Source organism: Lycorma delicatula, chromosome 9 (genome assembly GCF_047948215.1).
Source record: "Lycorma delicatula isolate Av1 chromosome 9, ASM4794821v1, whole genome shotgun sequence".
Taxonomy (NCBI): Eukaryota; Metazoa; Arthropoda; class Insecta; order Hemiptera; family Fulgoridae; genus Lycorma; species Lycorma delicatula.
Window position 1 is genome coordinate 28,565,352 of NC_134463.1, and position 13,860 is coordinate 28,579,211.

General features: G+C 29.4%; 1 pseudogene; it reads right to left on the reverse strand.

The window, feature by feature from the left end:
• Positions 1 to 13,860, reverse strand: part of LOC142329867 (putative aminopeptidase NPEPL1) — a 292,983-nt pseudogene that overhangs the window by 99,591 nt on the left and 179,532 nt on the right.

Genomic DNA, 13,860 nt, shown 5'->3' on the forward strand with positions numbered 1-13,860 from the left:
TTTTTGTTTACAAGCAGTATCTGAAAAAGTATAGTCAGTCCACCATTTTAGAAACACTCCATGTATGTGTACACACGCACATATATATATATATATATATATGTAATTTACTTTTCTACAGATCATTCACCATTCTTTTCTAAACACTTTTTGTTTTACAAATTTCTATTTTATTTTTGGGTAAAAATCCACTGCATGGAAATTCAGTCAGTTCAAAACTGATAGTATCACACTTTTTTCCCCTAATGCTTTACAAATCAAATCTCTTCATGAGGTAAAGGAAGATATAAAAGTCAAATTGTACAATGTCTGGGCTTTTCGGGACAAGTCAGCTTGCAGTTTACAATACTCTAATAACAATTAAAAACAAACAAAAATAACAACAACAAATAACTCTACATATTTGTGAAATGTTTGTTAAGTCATAGCACGAACAGTATTTACAGATCGTTTGTTTTTATAAGTTTTCGCATTCACTTGGTCAAAATGGTTAAATAGGACATCCAATATTCTCATCATGAAATTTTATGTCTTATTTTCATTGTTAAATTCTACTTCTTTGTTAATAATTTTTATTTATTATCCTGGGTAGATAACTTGGTGTGACATTTTCACAATGAGTTATAGCACCAACAAAAGAAGATAAAAAGAAACTTGAAACATAGCCTTCAACAATAGTAAATTATGTGGATAGAGGATAAGATAAACGTAAAATCATCAGGAAACAAAACCAATCAGTTAAACAGAAAATCCACAACGAAGAACAAACCCACACTTGATTTCATATATGTTAAAATATTCTTAAGTTGCTTTTCTGCAAACACTGATGTTTAATAATATTATATATTTTTTTAATTATATTAAAAATATGAATGAAAAATAAAATGATAAATAAAAAAAATTTGAATTAGGACATCTTTAATTAGACCAGATAGAAATATTTTCTAGTACTAAAGTTATGTGCTTCCATCTTTCATAAGATATAAAAACTTTTTACAATTTAAGTTTACACAATTAAGAATTTTAGTTTAAAATATACATATAACCCCATAACAAGATAAAACAAGAAAGTCCACATCATATTATCAATAGTGTATATATAGATATATGTATGAGGTAGATTAGTTGACAGATGATACTAAATTGCACCAAATACTTGAAACTGACATGTTCAGTAAGTGGAAATTACAAGGTTCCAATCTGTGATTTTGATATATGATTACCTACACATTCCCTTGAAAGTCACTAAGCTTGTACCACTCTATTACCTTTATCATTATTCAACATAGCATTACAAAGAGGCTTTACCCTTATGTCATTAACTTATCAATTACAATACATTAGTTACACATATTGTATTCTGGTTACCATTCTAAAATATTATATACAATAAAGAATTTCAGCAGCCACACACAGTTTTTCAATTGATTATTTTAAAAAGATACTAATTTCTTGTAACAATTTAAAAAACTTTTCAAGTATTAAAAATGTTAATTCCAACAAATATCTTTTGTTCCATTGTTGCAGATTTTTTTCATTAAAAACAAACATTCATTAATCATTAGTCATTCAAACATATCATCATAGTTAGGTCTCATCATATGAAAGGTCCGGGAGAACTTTGTGATACACTCTGTATAAATATCTAGTAATTTTTACGAGGCTGTTATTCTTTCACGCAAAATCTGCTCGAACGATTGAGGTGAAATTTTGCATTAACATATCTTTTATACCTGGAAAGAATATATTACTATTGCTGGTCTGATGGATTTTATTTATTTATTTTTGAATTTGTTGTTGCCTTAAGAATTAGTTTTATGCACAAAATAAGAATGAAATATTTAAAAAAAAACCACTAATTCAAAGAGCGGAACCCAGTATCTTCAGTGTTTTTTTAATCCGGTTAACCTGTAGATTTGTAAGTTTACGTCTAAATTAAAAATCGAACCCTAGACTTCCAGCGTATCCAAACGGTTCTTTATTAAATTTTTTATTATGAACTTATTTACAAATGATTCTTACGTAAGTAAAATTGAACTTCGTGAAGAATAAATCGATTGCGTATCTAACATTTTTATGAATATAAATGATCTGAGACAGAAGCATTATGCAACTGATTCTGTGCAGAAAGTAATAGTCAACTGCATGGTCTTAATGTTATGAATAAAACTGATACCCGGATAAGCATATTATGCTGCAAACTTTCTCCAAGCTCTTAGATCTTCAGTCTAAGGGTAACCTTTTTTTTTAATTGGCAGTACCCAGAAAAGCATTAAACATGTCAGCCAGTGTCCAAGCCAAGAATCGAACCCAAAACCCTTAGTATATCATTTAGTTTTTCTATTACGGAGGTGACAAAATAGATTAAAAAAATCTGAGATCCGACAAAATTTAATTCCATGTAATAATGAACTTTCAATATAATTTTTGGATTAAATTGCTTCATTCTTTGAGAGCCAAGTTTTATTTAAGAACAACAAAATATATTTTAAAAGATCTAAATAAAATTAAATTAGGCTTTACATGTGTAATAAATAGATCTGTGGGTGTATACACGCGCATACAACACCCATTTGATTTTGATATTGCAGATGGGCTTAACTGTAAAGTACGGAAGTCAGCTAGATATGATAACTTTGAAATTTAGATATAATACTAATCATTACCTCCTTAAGTACCATTCGTAATTTCTATAATCTCTATCATAAAAGATGTGGCTCTGTTATTTTTCTTTTTGAGCCGATAACTACTCAAGTCATTAGAAAATGCGCTATTATACATTTTCCAGATCCTAACCGGGTATAGAATCTGGAACTTTTAGTCTAGCAAGTAAGCAACTACCTCTCTAATAGCGTGGAGGTCACGTTACATCTAAAAAAAATAATACTTCTATTTTTTTTTAATCCCTGATTTCATATTTAGACAAAGATGGTAATAGTTAATAATAAATTTTGTGTGTGTGGGTAAGGGTCTGTATTTGCATGTACTATATTGAGCTTGATTATTTATATAAACTGATCATTAGGTGTAATTAAATAATAAGTGAAAATCTCATTATAACCCCTTTATGTGTGGTTAACTGTTATAGTAATACGTACAATTTTGATGCAAGGAATTGAGCTATACAATTTAATAAACTTAAAATTAAATCAAATCTGCAAGACTGAACTGTCAATTGTAACTGATCTTGGTGATTCTTTAATCATTTAGCAAATGGATTTTGATGCCATAGAGAAAGAGTTAATCTTATAAGATGTGTAATAAATTAGTAATTCATTACGAAAATTAACAAGAGTTATAGCAAAAATTATTATATGAATTAACAGTAAAATTTAAAAACAAAAGAATAGTTCTATCTCTTAATAATATATCTGCCTAACAAGTTAAATAAATAATACTTTAGGACATATATTTTATTATGTAACCAGTTTCCCAAGTTTTTTTTATAATAAAATATTTTATGTTTGGATTTTAGAAAATGACATTTATGTAACAATGAAGTAAAATAAAATGATACAGATTTTTTTATTATTGTGTAGTGGAAATACTGAAACTGTGTTATGCATTTTATTGTGTTATGCAAGGCCATTCCCAGCTTCTTTTCAACTAATAATTCCATTATAACAAGCCATTTTGTCACGTCATAATATTCAATCATTGCAGTTTTACTAGACAACTACATACTTTGTGAGTATAACTATATTTTGTTAATTGTTTAGTACTTAAAGATTTTAATTTCACTTATAAATTGTGCTGAAATACTTTTAATGAATTTTATATCTTCTAATAAATGTAAAACTTATTTTTTATACTACGAGACATATTCATAAAGTAAAGACTGTCGTCAGCTTATATTTAAATATTAATAGGTCTAAACATAGTGCAAAGTGCATACTGTGATTTGATTTTTTGTGTGCAAGAGGATCTTCAGCTGCTGAAATTCATCGGGATTTGTGTCTAATGTATGGATCTACAGTAATGAGTAAAGGAAAGGTTAGGCAATAATATCAAGACTTTAAAAATGGCCGCACAAATGTGTATGACGAAGAGTGGAGTGGCAGGCCTACTATTCAGACCAATGAAATCGTTGTACAAGTGAACCGAAAACTACAAGGTTGGAAGCATCTCTATCTACATGACTGTCACAGAAAAGCTTGTATATCACAAATTGTGTGCAAGGTGGATACCAAAAATGCTCACCGACCAACACAAAGAGCAAACAGTAAAAGAATAGTGCAATATCATTTCACAAGATATTCATCTCAATTACATTTATTATAATGGTTACTATAATCCATGCTAGTAAAAAATGTCATCAGCAATTTCCAACCAAAAGATTCCTATTAGACAAGTATTTATAAATACTAAAATGCTACTATCAAAAAGAGGAACACTTACAGTAATATCAGAACAAGAAAGAAATGACCACAAACAGGTACAACCTTCAGTACTACAAAGTCCAACTAGAAGTACTAGATTATCTAAATGACTAAAAATTCCACATGGAATTTAACAGGAAACATTACATAACAGTAAACAAGAAACATTACATAATGAAGGTCTGTTAATGTCATCCTTCAACCTGTTCACCATCTTAAAGAAAATGATTTTAATAAGCAAGCAAGTTATGTCAATGGTCAATCGAAAATCACATTACCTTTGCAAATAAACTTCACAAATGAAACAATGCTCGATGCTCTTTTAACACCTCAAGTAAACACGAAATAAAACAGTTTTGGAATCATAACCCTGGCATTGAAAATAACTGAATCTGGTAGATGCAGTCTATTCATTCGGGATACAAACTGCTTCAATTTCTTTTTGCGGGGGATGTATGTAAATCATAGTGTACTCTCAAAAGTCATACAATGTAAATGAACTTATAAAAAGAATAATTTTTACACCCAAGAAATCAAAACTACCTAAAAATGTTGGAGAATGCCATCCATTTTTTACCTTGCAATGCTGAAATGTACATACAAGCTGTTAGTTTGAACAGTGATGAAAAAATCTGATTCAGAGGAGTAATAAGTTAATTTATGAAATAATAATGTTTGATTCATTAAATTATAATATATAAATATACTTCAGTAACTGATTTTGGAACAAATAATGTACTTGTATTTTTTATTTATTATTTTTTTTAATGATAAAACTACTTATTTACTTTTACAATGTGTTTACTGTTGATTTTTTAAATTAATTTATTTAGAATAAATATTTCACAAGATTTGTAACAAAGAATTTTTTTTATATTACTCCAATTATTAAAATAAAAATGTAAATAAAAGTCACATATTTTTATCACAATATTTTGCAAGGATTCCTGAAAAAATATTTATTGCAAGTTGTTAGGACCAATTTTTCTTATTTCTTTATACAAAATGAAATCTCATTAATTTAGGCAAATCTCATTAACGTGTAAACTGGGACACTACATTACCTTTGAAGTCTAAAATAGGAGACGTTTTTTGGTCAAACCTTGAAAATAAACTGTTTCTCAACATTTTTTAGGTGAACTCTTTTCATATTTTAATCAGAATACATCTCTAAAATTTAAAAAGAATTTTAATTAATTCATGTTTGCGCACACATTCCAGAATGTTAAGAGACAAGTCAGAACTTCTCACAAAGCCGCAAGAATGTCCAATATGGTGGATGTAAGACAGAGAGAGCAATAGAAAGGCATCAATTCTGGTGTAGTCAACTTAGCAGATATGTGTTGACAAATATCAATAAATTTACTTATTCTTGGTGATTTGTAAGGTTTGTCGTAGTGTAATTTTAGTGTCAAAATACTCAAAATACATTATTATATACATGTTATTGTATGAGAGGGGGACGCGATGAAAATTATGATTGAAAGTTGGGTTGCAAATACTGAAAAGTTGAGAAACACTGTTATACACTCATTCCATTTAATGCTGGTAAAGTATTCATTGACTAAATGTGTATCCTATCACGTTGCTTCAGCTAACTGTGAGATGTGTTGCACAATTCATTTTTTGCATGCTTCCTTCCTTCATTTAAAAAAGAACATATCAACATTGAATTGCAGTGATGACTGTCATTTCAGATTCAAAGGACATATCAAAAAATTCAACCAGGCTTTATCAAAATGGAAATAATGGCTGCAGTGGTTTATGAGCAAAGGGAATTTTTTTAGTCACACTACTTTAACTTGAGACTGCAATAATACCAGAAATTTATTGGCTGAAGAGACTTCAAATATCACTCAAAAACAAATAGCAGATAGAATCAACTCAAGTGTCTAAATAAAGGAAGTAAAGAATAAATATTTTTTCCTTAGCCAAACAGAAGTCAATTTTTTAACAGCCCTTGTATTTAAACTGATAAACAGAAAATTGTTCATCAGTAATAAAATATTCCTTATCTTATTTAAGTACTTTGATCTGAAGAATTGTGAACAGAATGAAAGGTAGATTTCCTGAAAGGTAGGTTGAAGCATTCCTCTAATTGAGGTTATTTTCTCATTTCACAGTCTGTACTTTCTCACTCCACCTAATTCACTTATCCTTGATACCTTTCTTCCAATAGGTTTTGGCTGGCTCTGTGCTAAGGAAATGCAAAATTAAAAAAGAGATAATCATCAGTCATTAAATAAGCATTGTCATATCTAAAAGATCTGTAATCTAATTAATTTGTCAATTGGTAACTTATAACAAATGAAAAGAAGATGGCATAAAAATTACACTTCTTCTACCATATTACAACACAAAAATTATACCAACATAGTGTTAACTTATCTCAGCACAGGTAAAACATATAACTAATCTAATAAGGTGCAAACAAAAACAAGTGGAAGCCAGCACAAGATGAATAAAGTTCTCATAAATGTACTAATATGATACTGACAAAGAAAAATATAAACTGGAATTTGAGTCAATCAATCAGTATGAAATGGTTCACTTAATTTGACTACAGCCAGAAGAAATCTACATAAAACAATACAGATAAGAGGAACACTATGAAAATTTGAACAGTAAAACAAATCTGGCAGTAGATTCATGTTAATTAAAGACAAATAAATATTTTGTTTTATTTTATGAATCACATCACTAATAACAGTTATAAATAATAAAATTGTAATAAATTGTTAATATTATCCATATTTACCTTCCAGAATAAAGTGTATGAATATCATCTGGGCGTGTAGATTTTGGACCAACAGCATTCTCTGCCAAACAAAAAACAGCATGTAGATTCTGGGTGAAGCCTTGTTTAACAACAGCAAAAAAGGCTCCTAAAATGGCTGCTGCTCCTCCACAATCTCGTTTCATTCCAGGCATGCATGTCTGTACAATAAAATATTAGTTAAATAAAAACTATCACTATTGATGTTAACGGTAAAAATTTAATACAGAATTGTAATTTGTTTTTAAGGCAAGTACTTCTAATTTTTGCTATTATTATTACTATTATCTTTTACGACTGCAAAGGATCACTTTAGTCAGTCCATTATCCAAATCTCTTCAATTGGACTGTTTGGGCCTTGTGGTCCTCCCAGTACCTTTTCATATGTTCCGATCTTTGTGCCCTTTCTAGTGTTGAAAATGTTTGTGTTGTAAGTTTTTTTTCTTGTGGGTATGAAGTGAGTGTTTTTGTTCTTGATTTTATCATTTAATTTTATCTTATCTATGGAATCTTCAGGTGTAAGGCCAATTTCCTTCAGATCCTCTCATTTCTCTGATCCAATTGCACCCTGTCAGTGATTTCGAGTCGAGATTCTACTGTACTATCTGTTTCACAAGTCTTGAATCTTGCATCCTCTTGATATGTCCTAAGAATTCTAATCTCCTCTTATACATGGTAATCAGTGATGGGTTTAACTCTTTGTGCACAACTTTGTTGGGTATAATCTCACCACTACCCGTCTTTTTGGTATTTTTAGTTGGTAAATGTTCTTCCAATTCTTCTTTCGATTTTCTGAAGTCTGTCTGTTTTTGATTGTTCATTCAGGTGAGAGTGTAACTGCTATATAAGTGGATTCTGATTTTATAACTGTGTTATAATGTCTTATTTTTGCATTTATTGAAAGGAATTTTTTATTGTAAGTGTACCAGGTTAATTTTTTAGCTTTAGCTAGTTTGTTTCTTGTTACTTGGATTGAGTTTTTTGTTTAGGTTGTTATTACTTATCCAAGGTATCTAAATAAGGCTGCTATATAATAATAATAATAATACTGATATTTACTATACAGTCCTTAAAAGATGAGACCAAACTCTAGGAACTGAGTCTACTTAACATACTGAAGAAAAAATGTTCAGTGAACATAGGTCCAAAAACACATATTTTTCTGTCTATCCGCTATTTTTTGTTTCTTAAGAAAAAAATTATTTTTCAAGAATGGTTGGAGATAATGCAATAAAATTTTGTACTTTAAAGTTAGGGAATGTATTCACGCATGGATTGAAAAGTACTTGCTAAAATTTCAGCCATTTTAGATACCCAATTGTTTGAGTAAGTCACTGAGAGTATTTCTGTGAAAATGGAAAAAATCAAATATCGTGCCATCATTAAACACTTGCATTTGAAAAGGAATACGCCTATGCAAATTAGAACTGAGTTGGATGCTGTTTATGGGGACTCAGTCCCATCATTTGCCATCATGAAAAGATGGGCAGTTGAATTTAAACATGGTCATACCAGCTTGGTTGATGATGAGCGTTCGGGATGGCAAAAAAACTGCAACCACCACTGATATCATCAAAATGTTCACCAAATGGTACTTGACGACCAACAAATTAAAGCTAGAGAGATAGCAGAAGCTATGGTCATATCAAAAGAACATGTTTGTCATATATTAACTGAAGAATTGGATATGTGAAAGCTATTTCTGTGTTGGGTGCTGTGTTTGCTCACTTTGGACCAAAAACGCATTCGAATGCTCATTCGAATGAATGAGCATTCTTATGCTGGAGCAGTTTAACTAAAATAAGTCAGATGTTTTGTATTGATTCATAACCATAGATGAAACGTAAATCCACCTCTACACTCCTGGGATGAAACAACAGCCAAAACAATGGACTCTTAAAGGGTGAACCTGCTCCAAAAAAAGCAAAGACGGTTAAAACGGCTGGGAAGGTGATGATGACTATTTTTTGGGATAGAAACGGAATTTTGTTTATATATTATCTTCAAAAAGGTAATACAATAATGGGACAGTTAATGATGCGAAATCACTACTTGACAAGCTGAAGGCAGAAATTGCAAAAAATGACCACATTTGAAGAAGAAAAAGCTTTTCCATCAGAGCAAAGTGTCTGGTCACCATACTATGTTGACGGTCGCCATGGCTAAAATTCACAAATTGCACTTTGAATTGGTTGACCGATCACCATATTCACAAGATCTGGCCCCAAGAGACTTTTTCTTGTTTCTTAACCTTAAAGTTTCGCTTAGAGAAAACAGATTTTCATAGGAGAAGGAGGTTATCACACATGTAAACCCCTACTTTGCGGAGAAAGATGCCAGCTACTATTTGGAAGGGTTAAAGAGGTTAGAGCATCGCTGGAAGAAGTGTATCGACTTGAAAGAAGACTGTTGAAAAATACAACTATATTTGACAGAAAAAATATATCTTTCTATGTTAGGCTCAAAACTTTTCAACCCTAGAAGTTATAGCCTTTTTGAATAATAAAATTTATTTGAATTAATATTTAAATTTTTTTTTTATTTCATTTTCAAAATTTGTTTCATAGATTTTCACACTTTTTTTATTACTGAGAATTAATTGTTTCTAAGCTAGCTCTTGCAATCATTATTATTAAATATCCATAATATTGAATTTTTAGCAATTTTAATTAGAAAATTTGATTTAGTTATCCAGTGAGTCATGATAATAGTAAAGACAATCACCATATAGTTGAAGCCTACTCTTTGCAATAACTCTGTTGTTTGTCGTCGGATTTTTACGACTAAGATGTCATTTTGTTTACAAAAAAATGGTTCATAATTTTTATAAAACAAAACAATTTGATAAATCTAATAATTCCTAAAATATTTAACATTAAAAAATTGAAACAACCGCCATTTTGAAATTTATCAACGAAGAGTATCATTATTTTTTTCCTCTTAAAAAATTTTTTTTTTTAAATTTTAATTTAAAATAAAGTACAAAAGTTTATTGCATTATCTCCATCTGTTCTTAAAAATAATATTTTTCTTAAAAACAGAAAATGGCAGATAGGCCGAAAAATATGTGTTTTCGGACCATGTTCACTGGAAATTTTTTCTTCAGTACGTTAAGTAGAATCACTTCCTAGAGTTTGCTTTTAAGTACACCCAGTATAATAGAATTTTTTTTTTATAATGTACACTACTAACACCTAGTAGAAAATCTAAAAATTATTGGATAGTATGTTATTACTTGATTTTTTATTAATGTATACAGTTATAACTCTTAATTCTGCCAATAATACAAGATATCATTTTATGCAGATGCCCATTAACTACTAGGAATCCAGCATTTTTTTGCAACCCTCAAAAAGAAAACAGAGTCACATAAGCAGAATCACCACTCACAATAAAGAATCTACTGCTCTGATGGCAAATAGAAGTGGATAATAAGTCCTCTGATAAATATTTGAAGGAATGAGAAGGTTGGTGGAAGGAAACTATTAAACCACAAATGATCTATCTTTGATAAATAGCTATGGATATAATACAGTATAATTAGTGTAACAGTAGTCCATAATACAGTTTAAATTAGTTATATTGTTATAAGCGTAGTATTTAGTACTCTCATTTTTATAATATGCACCATCTATTTTTTTTTTTAAATTAATTTTGGTTTTGTGACTTTCACCAATTTTTTGGTCTTTGAACATGTTTTTTTTTTATTTTATATCACTAATGTTAAGTCATTTGTAGTTTTCTACTTTACAGTATATCAGCAAGATAAAATTAATACTATTTAAACTGAATTTTAAAAGTAATTCTTTAATGACTGTGATGATAATTTTAAATCAAAATTATTATTAATCAATAATAAATAACAATCACCAGTTTCAACAAATAAGACCACAATTATTCTTAACCAAAAGGATTAACATAAATCTATTTTAAAATTAAATGAAAGCAATATAACAGGTAGATGAATGGATTCATATAATGAAGCCATACATTAGTTAAGACTTAACTAATTATAAACTACCTAGCTTTGTTCACGTAATTGATTCTTAAACGTTACAGTTTAGGACCAAATCAGGACTAATTTTAATTTTTAACATCATTTAAATCATCATTTAACATCATTTTTTTAAGTTACAAAAGATTTAACAAAAAAGCATTTCTCATTAAAACAATCTTTTGGAAACTAACTGGAATTATGTTATCCATAATGTATGTTTTATAAACTAACTTTTTGTTTAAATTGACTGCAGTAACTTAAAGCAAAAGCTAATTCAAACACAACAAAATATTGCATTACTTTCACCTTAAAATAAACTAAAGTTGAGTTTTTCTTTCTTTTAATTTTCAATTTTAAATAAAATGCTCCAGAAAGCTACTAAAAAATTAGGGCTCAATTTTTCTTCTCGTATCAACACCGATACCTTAGATAGCAGACTCTGCTATGTTATTTGAGGGGTCAGATATAATTCATCAACTAAAAACTTAGTTTGCATTACACCAAAGACAGAATATAAACACAAAAAAGACACTGAGACACTGTTACACAAAAAAGACTGTATTATTATGCTCAATACAGTTGCTACTTCTTGGAAACGGCTCTTTCATTATTATTATTATTATTATTATCTAGTTTATTGAAATTCTGAAGCGAAATTTCTTAATGCTTCAGGATGGGTAGTCAACTGAGAAAAAATGAGCATCACGTGCTTTGATGCAATGCAGCTGAGCATGTAGTATAGAAAACACGTGCTCCAACTTATAATAATGATTAAACTTCAATGTTATGTTTAAATTTTTCTATATTTTATGTAAATAGATATTTTTTACAAAATATGTATTTCAATGTTAGTTCATATTGCTTATTAATAAAAAATGTTATCATTAGTGTATATTGCATATACGTTTTATTTTACACCATTAATAATTCAATAATATTGGGTAAAAAGTTTTGTTTCCGTCTGTGTCCACATACTCATGCACTTGTTTTAATTTTTTTTTTTTTTTACAAAATGTTTCAGTTTTTGTTTGAGGGAAACAATTCTATTCCTACAAAACTGTATATGAATGATTTTTATTTGATTCCTATGGTAGTGTTTTGTAACTGTGTACATGATTTAAGATTTTTTTTTGTTGATATTGACACATAAACTTGAAGCTTGTGCATGCATGGAATTTGGAATTGAAATTTTGTAGTGTATGAAAAATCCCATGTCTGACAAGTCAAGTGCAGTAAAATCCCTGTGTGTTTTTAATTGAGAATAAATCGAGTAATGATGTACGCAACTTGGTTGATTCCATTTTTTCTATAGGGATCCCATTTTAATACAAGACGTGTTTTTATACTACAACAGATTCTGCTGAATTCGTAAGAAACCAAACGTTATTAAGAATACTATTTAAAAATAAGCTGTGATACATTTTGTTCATCACACCTCTTTCATTGAGATGTGATGTCTCTATCTATTTATGTCCATCTAGTAGATAAATGGTTTGCAAAAAACATTAGCTCAAAATAAATATGTTTAGGCAAAGAGTTGTATGTAGAAAAAAATTTCATACTGAAACATAAAAGAAACTACATGTAGTAGAAAAATAAATGAAAGTTTAAGCTTGAGAGAAAGTGTTTTGATTTCATTTTTTGCAGAGCTGAAGAACTCCATAGAGTTTCATGTAGAATTAATAAAAATGTCTTATATTGAAATGAAAAAGAAACTTTATGTAATATAGAAATTATCAAATGAAAGTTTAATCCACAAAGTAGTGTGGACCATAAAGTCACACCCGCTCATAAATTATCTTTTTGTAAGAAAAAAATAATCACATATTTTGAAAATAAATTCAGAAACAAATTTCTGTTTAGAAAAAGCGTGGTTATATGCATGACATGTATGGGTGTTTTATATATTCTTTAAACTAAGGCTCTGAATTCTGCAGATGTTACATCCCTAGGAGTAACTAAACTTCACTTTTTTCTTTTGATCAAACTGCATAAAGCTGAAAATGTATGTAAAAAAACTGTACATCAAAATTAAATTACAAAATAAATATACATGCCAGTGTACCTTGGTTTTGATGCTGAGGCCACCGGTGCCGAAAACAATGCCCTTACCAACCCAAGCAATTGTCTGTGTAGCCCCTGATGGAGTAAATTAAAGTACAGCCAATGCTGGTGGGCAAACAGCAGCTTTACCAACACCATAAATACCACCAAAACCTATTTCAGCCAACTCTTCACCTGTAATAACAACTGAACTTACATTCAATTCATTTTTAACAGTTTCTACTTCCTGAAAATAATTCACATATTTCATAATTGATAAATATCAATTATGAAATATTGATATTGAGTAGATATCAATATTATAACATAATGATGTAACATCATTATGTTACCCACACAGGTGTTCACTGTGATGAAAAGAGTGAAGATATCACTAGTAGAACTGAATTTTGGTAGGCCTGGCATACTGATGCATAACAACATAGCAACTTTAGTAAAGAACTCCTTACACATTAATAGAAAAATATTTCATTCTTGTTGTTTTTCTTTACTAAGCCTGCACGAGACTTATTCTTGAAGATGTCTCAAGATGATTTTCAGGTATCATCTTGTCTCATATCAGGTTGTTTACAATCATTTGCTTATGACACCTAATAAACAGATACAAATAACATTTTGATTTTACCACCTCACAACAGACTATG